This window comes from Vipera ursinii (genome assembly GCF_947247035.1).
Source record: "Vipera ursinii genome assembly, chromosome: 1".
Lineage (NCBI taxonomy): Eukaryota > Metazoa > Chordata > Lepidosauria > Squamata > Viperidae > Vipera > Vipera ursinii.
The window spans coordinates 291,834,388-291,848,721 of NC_139512.1; positions in this window are offsets into that span (position 1 = coordinate 291,834,388).

Genomic DNA, 14,334 nt, shown 5'->3' on the forward strand with positions numbered 1-14,334 from the left:
CATAGAAGTTATGTCTGCCTTTGTGTCTGTCTTCCATTGTTGTGATGTGTCAGCTTTTCTTTACTTCTTTACTTCCTTTGTGAGTTCTGCTCCAAAACAATGGTTGTGAAGAGCAGAAGTGGCTTCTAGGCAGTGTGACTATAAGTATGTTTGAATATGTTTAGCAGTGGTGGATAATGTTGGCTCTGCTGTTGAGGTGGCTCTGACAAGGTCTTGAATGTGAAGTTTTTTTTGGGGGGGAGCTATCATTCACCTGTCATGAATTTCTTGGTTATTGCCGTATCTGGACATTTTTGTACCTCTAAAATGATGGAAATTCATGATGATGCCAGAAATGCTGCTTTTGTCTTCAGACCAGTTTTTTTTTCTTTTCCAGTTTAGTTCCCCCCCCCCTCCATTCTGTTGATCTGCCAAAAGGAGTGGTTCATGAACATACAGGGAATCTGGGAACAGGACAGGCTGGAATCCAGTATCATTCCCAAAACTGGTGAGTTCAATTATATTTGCATTATTCCCAGCCAATGCCCAACAATGACTAGTAACAATAGAAATTGTGATAAAGCACATCTGGAAATTTCCTGTTTAAGGAAGGCTGAAACGGAAGACATTTAGCATGCCTATTAACTGCATTTGATCAGTTTGTTGGCAGACATCAATTATTTAAGGCTGTAAAGAATTTGGTATAAATCTTCCCCTTTGTCACTTCATCAATTTTTACTGTAATTTTCATCACTTTTATTGTGGCCTGACTTATAAAGCAGCCATTTGATGGGATCTTTGTTAAACACTCCTACTGATGCTGCAGGGAAAACCATACATTTTACCTTAGTTATGCTCTCTTTTCTGGACATATCAGGAAGCTATTTCAGTTTTAAATACTACCTGGAATTATTCCAAAACTTACCAGAATGTACCTCATTTACTCTCTTTTAGATGTATTCTCATTCACTGCATTGTCCTTGAAAACTCTTAACAACTTTTTATCAAACATTATTACACCTATAAATGAGATTTCTCCCCAGTATGAGAATGTAGAGTATAATCTGTTCATTCTCTTTCTTAGACCATTTCATCCACATCTTTCCTGCAAGCAACAAATCTTCCACCACTTTTGTTTGTCTTCCAATCAGCTATAGTTCCTTTTTTGGCCATGTCAGCAAAATCCAGTTTATTAGGTTTCCCACTCTTGTGCTTTATCAGGAACATTATGTTAAATCTCTTTGCTCCTTTTCTTAGATCTTCTTGGAACTGCAGAAGGGACAAAAATAAACTGAAGACCCAGAGCCCTAGAAGTGCTATTTTCTGCGTGGAAGATCAAAAATAAAATAAATGTACTGTGCCCAGGGCTCCCTGCCCATTCTTCTTTCAAATTTCTCCCCATGCAATGCCCATAGCATTGTTTCTGCTTCTTATTTAGCAAAATATAATCATTACCTCTGTCTATGGAGATTTTCAATCATGGTTGAATCAGTCATGGTTGTCCCAAGGTTGCTTTTTCAAAAAGGCAAGTGGACATACTTTTTTTTCTTTGAAAATGTTTAGCTTCTCATCCAAGAAGGTTCTTCAGTTCTGTAATCAGTGATCAGTTCTGAAGAAGCTTCTTGGATGAGAAACAAAATATTTTTGAAGGAAAACCCCCCCAGAAAAGTCCAGTTGTGTGTCAACATCCAGTTTGAGAATCCAAATAAAACTTTGGGTTCATTCCCTTTCAAAAAATCTTACTGTTTATTGAATACATGACATGGTAACATTGAAGCAAAACTAACTCTGTGGTTCCCAGACACCAGTTCATAAAATTGAACAATAATTTCTTTGGCCAAATCCCCACCCTCTCATGTAGTCCATGTAAACAATTTCACTTTGTTATGGGAACCATGTGCTTCTTCTCCACATCTGCTGCGGTGTCCTTGCAAAGGTTTCAGGCTCTCACAGTATTCAGCAGAATCATAGAGGTTTTGTTTCTCCATCTAACCCATTCTAAAGCATCACACACACACCCCACACACACCACCCTTACTCTAATGGAAAGTGGAAACAAAGAGCATGTAGCTGCCAAAGTTTCATTCTTGACATAGTTTTTGAAAAAAAGCACTTTTGGGATTATTCATCTCCATTTTTTTCTTGCTATCATTAGAAATAGCCTGCTGATCCAGCACTAGGGGAATGATAATGATAATCAATCACCTTCTTTCTGCAAATATTTATATTAAATTCAACTAAGAATTTATGGTTTTATTATCAAACCACAAGACAGAATATACTACATGTATATTTATGCACAAGTGTTTTCTCTCATATCTTAAGATCTTCATCTGGAATCTCATCAAATGGGGCCAGGTGAGTGGTTAAAAGAGGAAGGCATCTTTCATGATGGTGCTTCCTTTGTGGAGTGCCTTTTCCAAAGAATACCCATCTCTCCTGATGTGTGCAAAAATCTTTCCATTCACGTAGACATTTAAACAATGAAATGACCCTTCGCTATATTTTGCTGCCAATATTTTCTTTTGCTTCTGCAGACCACATTTCAATTTACATTTGTTGATGGACGCCCAAGGGGCTGTGTGGTTCTTTTAATACTTTCTCAAGGAAATCCAGGGGCAACATTGTCAGTTTAGCTGATCTGTCTTCCCAGTGAGCTTATATTACCGTTTTGTGTTTGTTCTGCAAATTGGATAATTAGCTTCAAGAAAAAATATCACTTTTCACACATATGTAATGCAATATAAACTCTTTTACATTTTTGTAAATTAAAACACCAGAAACACTTGCATTTAATTACATACATAGGTAAGGAAAATATGTATGTGTGTGTGTATGTGTATACGCACACAAGCACACTCACATACATATACAAAGCTATCAAAGTTGATGTCTCTAGCATTCAGCGAATGTATATAATAAACTCTTTTCCCTGATTGTTAAAATTCTAGCTCAGGTATAGCTAGGTCTCCCATACCTGAGCTCAGGGCTGGATAAAGGTCAGCTGATGCCCTAAGCATAGGCCAACAATGGTGCTACCTTAACAGAACTGAAACTCTTATACCATGAGATGGAAACAAATGTGATATCTGACACCTTCAAACTTCTGAACTTTAGTCATTGATCATGCAAAAAATTAAAAGCAAAAACAATGCAGATTAAAGTCAAACAGAGTAGATAAGGATAAAGAAGTTCAACTAAACTTGAAAAACAACTCTGGTGCCTTCCCTGCCCTTGGTACCCTAAACATGTGTTTATTTGATTTAAAAGATTGATCCAGGCCTTCCTGGGCTGCAGAAATAAACAACCAGAAAGCAGCATTTTATCAGCTTTTAATCTCTGTTCTACCATCTAGTGATCATCCATCTCTTTGCAACCCAGATATTACAGCCCTTAAGTAAAAACTACCATACAAGCTAGAAGGATCATGCAAAGACCTCTGGAAATAACCTTTGCAGAGAAGTCCTCCACACTTTACCCCATCTGACCAAGTCTATTCCCAGCAATCATTTCATTCTGAATAATGCTTATGTCAGTGGAAGGCAGCTACTGCTGACACAAAGACTCTTTGCGCCAAGAATGAGGTGATGGTAGATGTTACGCCTCATGGTTGAAGTTGGCATCAACATGCAAAAACTATTTGGAGTTGGTTTTGCTGGAGATTCATGATTCAGCCTCCCAGTTGGAGAACTTCTCTAATATGTGAGTCTCCTTTCAGTCTGTAAAGTCATTCTCTCCATCAGAAATAGTTATTTTTTTTCTTTGAGTTCCTGGGGTTTGGACTGTTTTTTTTCCCCATTCACCAGGGTGACTTCAAAAGGTGAATGACATTACACACTTGGGGGGGAGGGATATATCAAAAGATTTCCTTATACATTCACTTGAATTTTATTAGAAACCCCCAAATTAAAACAAGCATATGCTCTGCCACTAAATTCTATCTTCTTACACAGCTGGATGCACAAGGTGCATTAAACCATAGTTTATTTAAACCATTGTTTGTTAAGAATCCATAGTGTTCTCGTTTGTATATAATGCTAAGTCATAAACCACAATTTATAAAACTGAAGCCAAACCAAACGGCAATGTGAGAACCCAGCCATTATACTGTATGCTTCCTTGCCTAGCTCTTGATTTGGTTTTTGTCAGGGTCTTGATATTTAAAGACTCAGCTAAACATTGATTATTTAGAAGAAAGTTAAACTAGCGTTGATTTTTGTTTGTTTGAGCTCTGAAAAAGATATTCTATCTAACTCTGCAATCAAATTACAATAAATTGTCAATTTAATGGACTATTACTGCCCATTAGATTCTAATATGACAAATGGAATTTTATGGATGTATAAAAGGATAAACAAAGTTTCCTATTGCATCTGAAGTCCACCAATAAACCAAGGCAGAAGCATCCATGGATGGGGAAATAAAAATGGCAGCTCTGGTTTCATGATTGAAGTTCTGCCCCTTATTTTAGCTGTATTGCATACACAACACATGGAAAAAAGAAACAGCGTTTTGCTTGGCTGGTCATCATGACTTTTTGACAGCCCTTCCCACCTGTCAGTGGAATCTCTGAATTGTGGGTTTACTCTAGTTGAGATATATTCAGGGTTAGGAAAGCAGCAAAAAATCTACAGAGAAATAGATGAGTTTAAATTGATACTTGGTCACTTAAATTGCAATTGTTCAGCTTTGTGACGGAATACAAACCTTCAGGTCAAACTGTGTGTTTTAGGAAAAAAATATCTTCAATGTTATTGCATGATGACGTTCAAAGACAAAGTTCCAATATTTCTACAATATGTTCCAGTTCAACCTTTGCCTTTAGCTATACAACCTCTTAAATGAAACTGGTACCAATGACAATAAAAAAAGGTTACTTCTTCACTTACACATTGCAACAAAACTATCTCTTTTTTTCAAATACTATTTACAGTAGAGAATTTCTAGGTGACCATTTTTTTACTAAGCTTTAATGACCATAATGAGAGCCAATTTGAGATAATTAGACCTTAAGGGAACGCCTCTACAAAGTAAAAGTAAACGTCCAAAGATGAAGTATAATCTTTATAGTGTTTAATTTGCAAATTGCTTATGATTCTAGGAAATTATCTGAAATGGGATTTGGTCAACCCAAAGATTCCTAGAAATCTGACTGTTGAACTGATGGTATTAGAAAGATTTAAATAATCATTTTTAAAACCACAATCAAAGATGGAATCTGAAGGCCTAAGAACTTATGTGGACATTCCAGGTTTCTTTATTTCTTTAACACAGAGGTTGTTGGGCCCAAAATCAAGGATGACACTTGGTGATTCTTCCAAGTCATGTTCTCATGTGTTTTCACACCTATAAACCAAAGTTTGCCAGACTGAGGACTGTAGTGTCTGCATATACAATATGCAATAGTCAGTGACTGAGATGGATGACCATAGAAATTGATTGAATGAATGAATAATTTGTAAACTGTCAGGAAAGTGTTGTGTTCACCCTCTTTCTGTTACATGTAACATTTGGATTGAGTTGTCTCTTACTCCTCTGGAATGCACCCCTTCACTTGTGAGAATCCACCTCCTTCCATCGCTTGAAGGTAACTTGAAGTTCACAACACTATATGAGATCTTCAAAAGCCCAGGAGATTGCCCTTTTTCCCATGAGATAAAAAATAAAAACAATTAAATATCTAGTTATTTAAATGCACAATAGTTAAACAAAGTTATTTTGTTTTGTCTTAGCCTCATCAGTCTTTCACCTTGACCATGTGTCTACTTTTTGGCACATGGCTAGCCACTCCTAGGAGAAGTACAACCCAGACTGTGAAAGAAAAGATGCATTTTGACTTTAAAATAAAAGGGTAAATTTCTCATAAGGCTAGAAACCATATAGGAGAAGGCAGGCAAGAGACATGGTTTCTCAACAAAGGAGACTTGAAATGGGGAACATAATATAGAGTGCAGGACCCCATTCTTTCAAATGCTCTCTGACTTTTTTATGGAATAGAAACCAGAATTTTCTTCATGCTCTATTCTACAACATTAGAATGAAGCACTAGAAAGTGCCTGCTAATAAAATATCTGACTTTCAGTGCTCTCCCCAATGTAGAATTGTTAATAAACAATATCTCAAGCACCATCAAAAAACACTTTTTATCACGGTTACAAACATCCTTGCATACAACAAAATTCTGAGAGAGAAATCAATGGATAAGAAGCAGATAATGGCAAGCCCACTTCAGCTAAGAGCCTTTACTCATAACTACATAACTGTGAATCCAATTTAAAAGTTTTGGTTTTTTTAATTGTGTGTGTGTGTGTGTGTGTGTGTGTGTGTGTGTGTGTGTGTGTGTGTGTGTTTGTTTGTTTGTTTGTCGAGTTATTATAAGCTGCCCAAAGTTATTTTATATAATAAATGTGGCTGTACAAATATTTTAACTAAAAAATAAACCAATCAGCTCTGTGATCCAAAGCATGCAACAGGGTCTGAAAATGTGTTTTGTTTTTCTGTGGTTTTACTTTCACAACTCTACTGAGATCTGAAGAACTTTTAAAGGATAAGAAGTGTGGTTAACTTCCTCTCTTTAACCAAATGAGCTATCTTTTGTTGTTGCTATTTATCCTGGACCGAGACAATATTTTCTTCAAGTTACACTAAATTTGCCCTAAGAATTTGAGATGGGCTATGGTGAACAAAAAGAGAGTCACAAGACTCATGCTGCTCATGCAAATTTCTATGTAGCCACTTCTGGACTGGTATGTGAAACATGAAATAGGATGTAACTTCTGCTTTTACAAGTAATAGAAGATTCTGATTAAGACAGACTAATACAACAAATTCTAATGTTAATTTGCACATATATCCACTAGTGTTAATAGTTGGTATAAAACCATATTCTTCTGAGCAAGGGAAATTTGTGGTTTGTTTTACACATGTTGAGCAGGGAAGAGCTTGTGAACACCAGTTGTCTAAAAATTAAAAAATAAAAATAAAAATTGGCTGGACAGACTCAATCACTCCTTTTCTCTCATCTTATTGTCCTGATAGTTGTTTCATTATTTCCTCCCCAAATTTACAGGGAAAAAACCTACATAAAATACTCCTCTAAGTTAATTTAGACTATTGAGATAAATAGGTTTTGCATTCTTACACTGACTTGACAGTGGCTCTTCACGTTACATGTATGGCCTTTAATTTTTCAAAATCCACAGCACTGATGTCTTGGAGTTCGGGGAGACAGCCCTGCTTGTGGAAGTCTTTAGGTGGAAATCATTCCTGCAAATTATAGGTCTTTTGAAATGGAAAGAGTCTTCCATGGCATTTTGATGAACCATCACTGAAATAGTACCACCTAGGGACTTATATGTCAGAGAGGCTTAACCTAACACCCTGGTAACCTTTTCAGCCTCACTTCAGACATCACTGAGTCCAAGGTCCTACATTTCTTCTCTCATTTAATGGCTTCCTATGGTGCTATGCACACTAAAGCAAACTTGATGGAATTTTCAAAACTACGGCGAGAGTATTTGTCAAGCGGTGAAGAAAGCCCCATCTATTCTTTCTATCATTAAACTCCAACTTGGAACAAAAGACCAGGTCAAGAGAAAGGAAAGATTCCAGCAATAATGACCTAACTCTAAAATGTATCTGGAGCTGATACATTTGTCCTATGTTGATTTAGAGCCTTTGCTCTGTTTGGTTCCTTGGTAGATCTTTCCCTGTGCCTGAAGCTATAGTCTTTTTTCAGTTGGATACACACACACACACACACACACACACACACACACACACACAGATATTCGTTAGCAGCCTGCCACCATCAGGTTGAACTACTATGTCACTTTCAAATGTACAATTTGTGTCCTGAATTCGATTATGTGATTCTCCGCCTCCCCTAGTCAATGAATGATAGGCTATATAACTTGTTATTACTGCAAGATAATGGACAGTTTCAGAAGGAAGACAATGAAATAAAGAGGCTATCCCATCACCCCCTGGATAATTATTTGGCCTCTAGGAGTTGATTAAGTACATCAAAAAGAGCCAGCCAGGATCTCTCAGTCTCTTTCCTTGAGTAACAGATAATGATGAAATTTAATTAGTGAGAGAAGGCAAGCTTTCACACTTAAGAAGTGGGCTGGAGGAAAACTGGGACATGCATGTGTGAAGAGAATAATGTCAGTCGATAATGGTCCTTATTAAAACTAAGTTAATAAGTAGAGATTTGGACTCTGCTCTCTACTGCAGGCTATTAAAGGAGGAAAAAGCAGGTTGCACAAATATGGTTTCTTAGTGGGAATCTTAGTTTGCTAGGTCTCAAAGCACAAGTATAATTCCTTTATTTTATAATGGGGCAAATCTTCAATTTATTTTAAACATTTTACAGTGTTCTTTGAGCAAAACTAAATTCATATGGAATCAGAAGTCCTAAGTTCTATGAAGTTTTGTTAAGGATTTTAACCCAAGGTTTCTACTGTTATGCATTATTAAACTCTGACCTGCTAGAATTACAGCCCCATTGTTGAAGCTCAGATTTATCTTTATCTTATCTTCTGGTTATTTTTCTGAAATAACCAGAATGCCGAGGGCTCCTATTTACAAAAAACACCGTAACTGTAAATTCAACTATCCATTTTATTATTAATATTAATGTTATATTTTTGGTTCTTTAGGTATTAAGCGAGATAAAGTGTTGAAACAGCAAACAAGTTTATTAACTCAGAACAAAAGCAAGCTAATAGCTGCTGTACAGCTATTTATACGGTTGGCCTTATGCTCCTCCGGCTGGAGCAGAACCCTACTCGGTGTTGCCCCAGGGCCCCGGTACCTCTCCTGAATGTGTCTTCCTGCTGACGGTCCTTCTGGTGACCTCGGCAGATGGCAGCAATGTGGCCTGTTTTGCCACATGCCCGGCACATTGCTGTTTGGAAACGGCATTCTGTGTGTTGATGGCGGCCTCTGCAACCCATACATCTAAGGAATGGAACTGCCTTGTCAGCTGGTCACAGTCCCTTCTCCTGGTGCCTCTGTAGCTTGTTGACCTTGTGGTCAGAGTTGGTGTCTTCCATCTGTTTGGCATCCTTGTGGTGGACAGCTTTGGTGCTTGAAGTGCTTTTGGGGGGCTGCAGCGCTTTAATGGCCCCTCTGGTGGCTTCTTCTGCCATGACCTCCTTCAAGGCTTCTTGTAGTGAAAGAGTCTCCTTGGCAAACAGTTTTTGTTGGAGCTCTCAGTTCCAGAGTCCACAGACTAAGCGGTTTCTTAGTCTCTCCTCCAAATCTGCGAAATTGCAGAGTTGGGACGCTTGACAAAGAGCGGTGATGAATTTGGTGGCCGTCTCACTGGGCTGTTGCTCTCACTGCTCAAAAGCATGCCTCCATGCTATGATGGATAATTTAGGCTTGAAGTGGTCTCTAAGCTTCTTCTTCAAGTCCATGTATGTTACAGACTCAAGCGGCGTCGGTGTGACAAGGTTCCTTGCAATGTCAAAGGTGGTTGGGCTGCACACGCAGAGAAGGGTTGCAGCCTTCAGCCCGTCTTCACCAACCTGGTTGGTGCGGAGGTAATTTTTGGTGCAGGAAATGTAGGACACCCATCTCTCTGGGTGTGTGATGTCAAACTCTTCGAGATTCCCCACTTTTGCCATGGTGAGTTGCTTGTGTTTCTTGTTGCTCATATTGCCTTGTGCTGCTGGCTTCTGTGTAGGCCCTAGGATGGATCCTTAGGGCGGGGTGGTCTCCAGCGTGGCTTGCTTGGCAGACAGAGTGGGGGAACATAGTTCCTGCCAGGCTCTGTGCTGGCCTCACCCCTTAGTGACTTCAGACTCTTGTGATGAAGCAGTACATCCCACCTTTGTTGCCAGTATTATATTTTCAGTTCTTTAGTCATTAAGCGAGACCAAGTGTTGAAACAGCAAACAAGTTTATTACTTAGAACAGAAGCAAGCTAATAGCTGCTGTGCAGCTATTTATACAGTTGGCCTCTAGGTGGTGACCAATAGGTTTAAAGTAGCAGTTTCCCTCTACAAACCTCATTATCAGCCTGGAGACAGCAAGACTGGCTCAGTACAACAAACATTACATAACACAGACAAAAGTAGGTCAGACATTAAACAAGTGATCAGACATTAAGCAAGTGATTTTACACAGAAAAAAATGGCCAATACACTACAATTAATATTACTTTAGATTAAAATAATTAAATTTAGACTAAAATTTGCACAGCTTAAATGATGGGGTTGCCTCATTCCCCCCCCATTCTTTTAAAAGAAATACAAGTTTTCGTTCCTCTTGACTGAATATACAAAGAAAAGAGTCAACATATGAAGGAAGTTCTAAATTCCATCAGTGTTGGTTATACTGGAACAGACCTGAAAAAAAAAAGCATTGATTGTATCCAACAATACCATTCTGCTACCAGAAATCTTCTACCATTTAGCAGAAAATGTATCTGTACAAGTATATTTGGCTGATTCCATTTGCAGAAGTACTTGTTGAAGTACCTTCCCTATACATTTATCACAGAACCAACAGTGCAACAATTTCACTTCTTCTATTTTTCCCACTAGCATTACATTGTGTACATGTGCGTGTGCGCGCGCGCACACACACACACACACACACAGAGAGAGAGAGCTTTATTTGCTAATCCTCAGTTATGATACATTTACTCACCAATACCTTTACATCACAATCCTGTTTTTCCCCCCAAATAAGACCCAATCACCTTGCTGCTGCTCTTCCTCCTCATACATCACCCCCTCTTTTCTATCACTGCATAAAATCACTGGTATTTCACATGCACTATAGCCCTGCCCTGCCCCCCATAGATATTCATTATCTACTCCTATTATTTCTGCTAAAATACAGAGTGAGTGAAGAGTGCCGATTGGGCTTTTCCAGTTGTGTCCTTCTGCTTAGACTTGCTAACCCATGACTCTAGGAGATGTAAGTAGGAGAAAAACCACCCAAAGCTAATTTTTAAGATGTCCAGAAATCAGTGAAGATTCTGCATAGGTCAGTACCTGGTCAAGAACGGAAAGCATTTTTTTCTTCACAAAATTCAGATCAAATCTGATTTTATATATGCTTGAAGTTCAGACTCTGACTGACCTCTCCAGCTGATTGACCCAGAACCCTTATTATCCCTTAGATGTGTTCTTTTTCCATTCACTGATGCCCAGTGCTATAGGAACTGAGTGATTAGATTTCACCCAGCATGCCACACACTGAAGATTAAGAAAGAGTGAGATTCCTCTCTCTTCTAGCCTTGATTTTCTCTCAAGAGAATGCTCCAATCAAACTGTGATTATGTTACATGCTCTATTAGGTTTTTTTTTTACATCACTCTATCTTGTACAATACATCCTTACATTTATTTTATTCTTTGCATCACTCAGATTCTTTGCATCATGTGATTGGCAGTTTGAAAATAAAATGTCTGGGTTCCCCCTGCCCTTTGCCCCCACCCCATACAAACTTCCTTACAGACCTGACTTCTCTCCTTTCTGTTTTCAAATGTTGCTGGCTCAGAGAACATCTTAGCCACGTTTCAATATTTTAGTAGATTAAAAAAATCCTAAATGGCCTTTGGAACATAGTTTGGAATTTTTTCTCAGGAGAAATGAGAGAAAACAGTTTGAGTATAATGTCATTCAGTATTGACATCACTTCAGAATGTCAGCGAGTCTCTAGGTATTTTGGGAGATACTCAAAAGTCTGTGGTTCTTAATTGTGATATTTCTCATCCACAGTTTTATGACCAGAGATAACTTGAAATTATCAGCAGTTTCAAGTTTCAAAACTGCACTGCTTAAATTGGAAATAATTATTGAAGGATAAACATAGCAATCGTAGGCTGTGTCCTCTTTGGATCTTTCTGCCCTTCATACTCATGTTGCTAACTGAGAAGGAAAGGCAACTCATATTCCCAAAGTTAGTATTCTTAACTCATTAAGTTTTTTTTTTTAAAAAAAACTCACTGAAGTTAAAATTATTTATCTCCATAATGTACTTTGCTATCTCCTGCCCTCACTACTGCTTATTTCATTTTTTTTTCTTTTAATTTTAAGGCCATCTAATTCCAAAAGACTCTGGACAGTTTACCATATTCAAAAAGAATACATAATTTACAGAAATACAACTGTCTGAGGAAAACTACATAAATCCCCCCTCCCCCACAATAAATCACCAGGAGCTCCACAAATACTCCTATCCCAGTCTTAAGAGATTTCTGAAACACTCGGAAAGTAGAAACTGCATAACTCCAGGAGCTGTGACAGAAAAGGCATTCTTACTTGATCCCACAAGATGACAACATTTCATTAAGGTGAAATTGGTAGGACAGAGGGCAGGACACTAGAAGACAGGGCAAGAAACAATGGTTGGAAACTGATCAAAGAGAGAAGCAACCTGGAATTAAGAAGAAACTTCCTGAAAGTGAGGACAATTAACCAGTGAAACAGCTTGCCCCCAGAAATTGTGGGTGCTCCATCACTGGAGATTTTTAAAAAGAGGCTAGACAATCACTTGTCTGAGATGGTATAGGTTCTCCTGCTTGAGCAGGGGGCTGGACTAGAAGGCCTCCAAGGTCCCTTCCAGTTCTATTCTATTCTAATAGGTGATCTGCCTAAATGCACTGAAGGGCAGAAATAACTGGAGTCTATCCTTCAGATAATCAAGTCCTCTGCCATTCAGGGCTTTACATTTATTTTCAGTTCCCAGACGCCTTGAGAATTGCACCCAGAGGTCAACTGGTGTCAGTACAAATCATGTAACAACAATGACATTTAGACTTAATGAGAAACATCCAATAATGCTTGTGCTGTTGCATTTTAAATCAGCGGTAGATTCTGGATGGTCTTCAGGGGCTGCCTTCATGGGGCACATTACAATAATCTAATTATGAGGTCCACTGGGAAAGAAAAATAAAATCCCAACAGCCTTATTTAGAACCCTGTTCTTTACAAAATCCAAGTCATCTAGAGAGAATTTTTTGCATCCATTTCTAAAAATCCATGTCTCCCAATCTGGGATAGAAATGAAGATCCAGCCCATAATTTCAGATAAGGAGTTGGACAGCAAGAAAATGCAGAGAAGCCACTGTAAGCCATTCAGAGTCAACCTGAACACCATTGGCATTGACAAAATCACCATCAATCAATTGAAAAAGACAGCTTTGCTTGGAACATCTGGCATCATGTGACAATACCTTTAATACCATCAAACATCCACATCTGCCTATATCAGGCCTTTGGAAAGGACTTGATAGGTCGATAAAAATTCCAAATCCTGTCTGAGCATCTGGCTGACAATGTGATGGACCATAATAATAATTTTTAAAAGTTGCATTCAGATTTGATTGTTGTTGTTGTTAGTTGCAAAGTTGTGTCTGACCTATCGTGACCCCATAGACAACGTTCCTCCAGGCCTTCCTGTCCTCTACCATCTTCTGGAGTCCATTTAACCTCAGTGCCTACTGCTTCAGTAATTTTGCAGACCTGTTTTGGCCATGTCTGAATGCTGCTTTATGTCAAAACAGCAGATGCTTACATTTTGGCACTGTCATCTCTATTAGAGGTAGAGAAATAACAATAAATGAATCAACCCATGTTCTAATCCTTGGGGCTTTCAGAGTGGTCCATGTCTGTGTTTATGATCCTGCAATGTTTACCATAGATTCAAGGATATTTTTCTATTATATTCAAAGTAGAGGGTGTGATGACTCCCCTGGGTACTTCCCCAGATATCTCTCTAGATGTCAACTTAGAGGAAGAAGAACCAGTTCCAGGCAAGTCTGGAGGGGAGTTGGTTAATGGCTCCAAGCAGCTGTCTCTGAGGGATTTGGCTCAAGTACAGCTGCAGCAGTACAGCTCTGAGGCTTCAGGTGGAGAAAGCATGAAACTTCAGTCAGTCAGTGATTTATTTTATTTTATTTTATTTTTATTATATTTATATACCATGATGAGGAAGAGGAAGTGCCTTCTGCACATGACCAAGAACACTTGGGTAGAGAAAAGGCAGAGGCAAAGAAGGTCAGCCAGATTACTTGTGAGGAGAAAGCCTCACCCATTTTGAAGGCTGCACCAGAAACTGACTATTTAGCACAGTAGATGAATGGAAGTGATGCTGGGAACAACATGTTCATTTCCTAGCTGTGTGTTTTCTGTCAGTGTGATTCTTGTCTCACTTTGGATTGACACTGTGCCTTGACTTAGATCGTGCCTTGTGAACTCTGAACTTTTCTTGCCTCGTGAACCCTCCTGCATTGTGGATTTAATTTTGCCTGGTGGATTTATTTTGATTGGAAAACTTTCAAGTGCCTTGTGGATTTATTTCCCATTGCTCTGAGGACTAGCATTGGTCTGC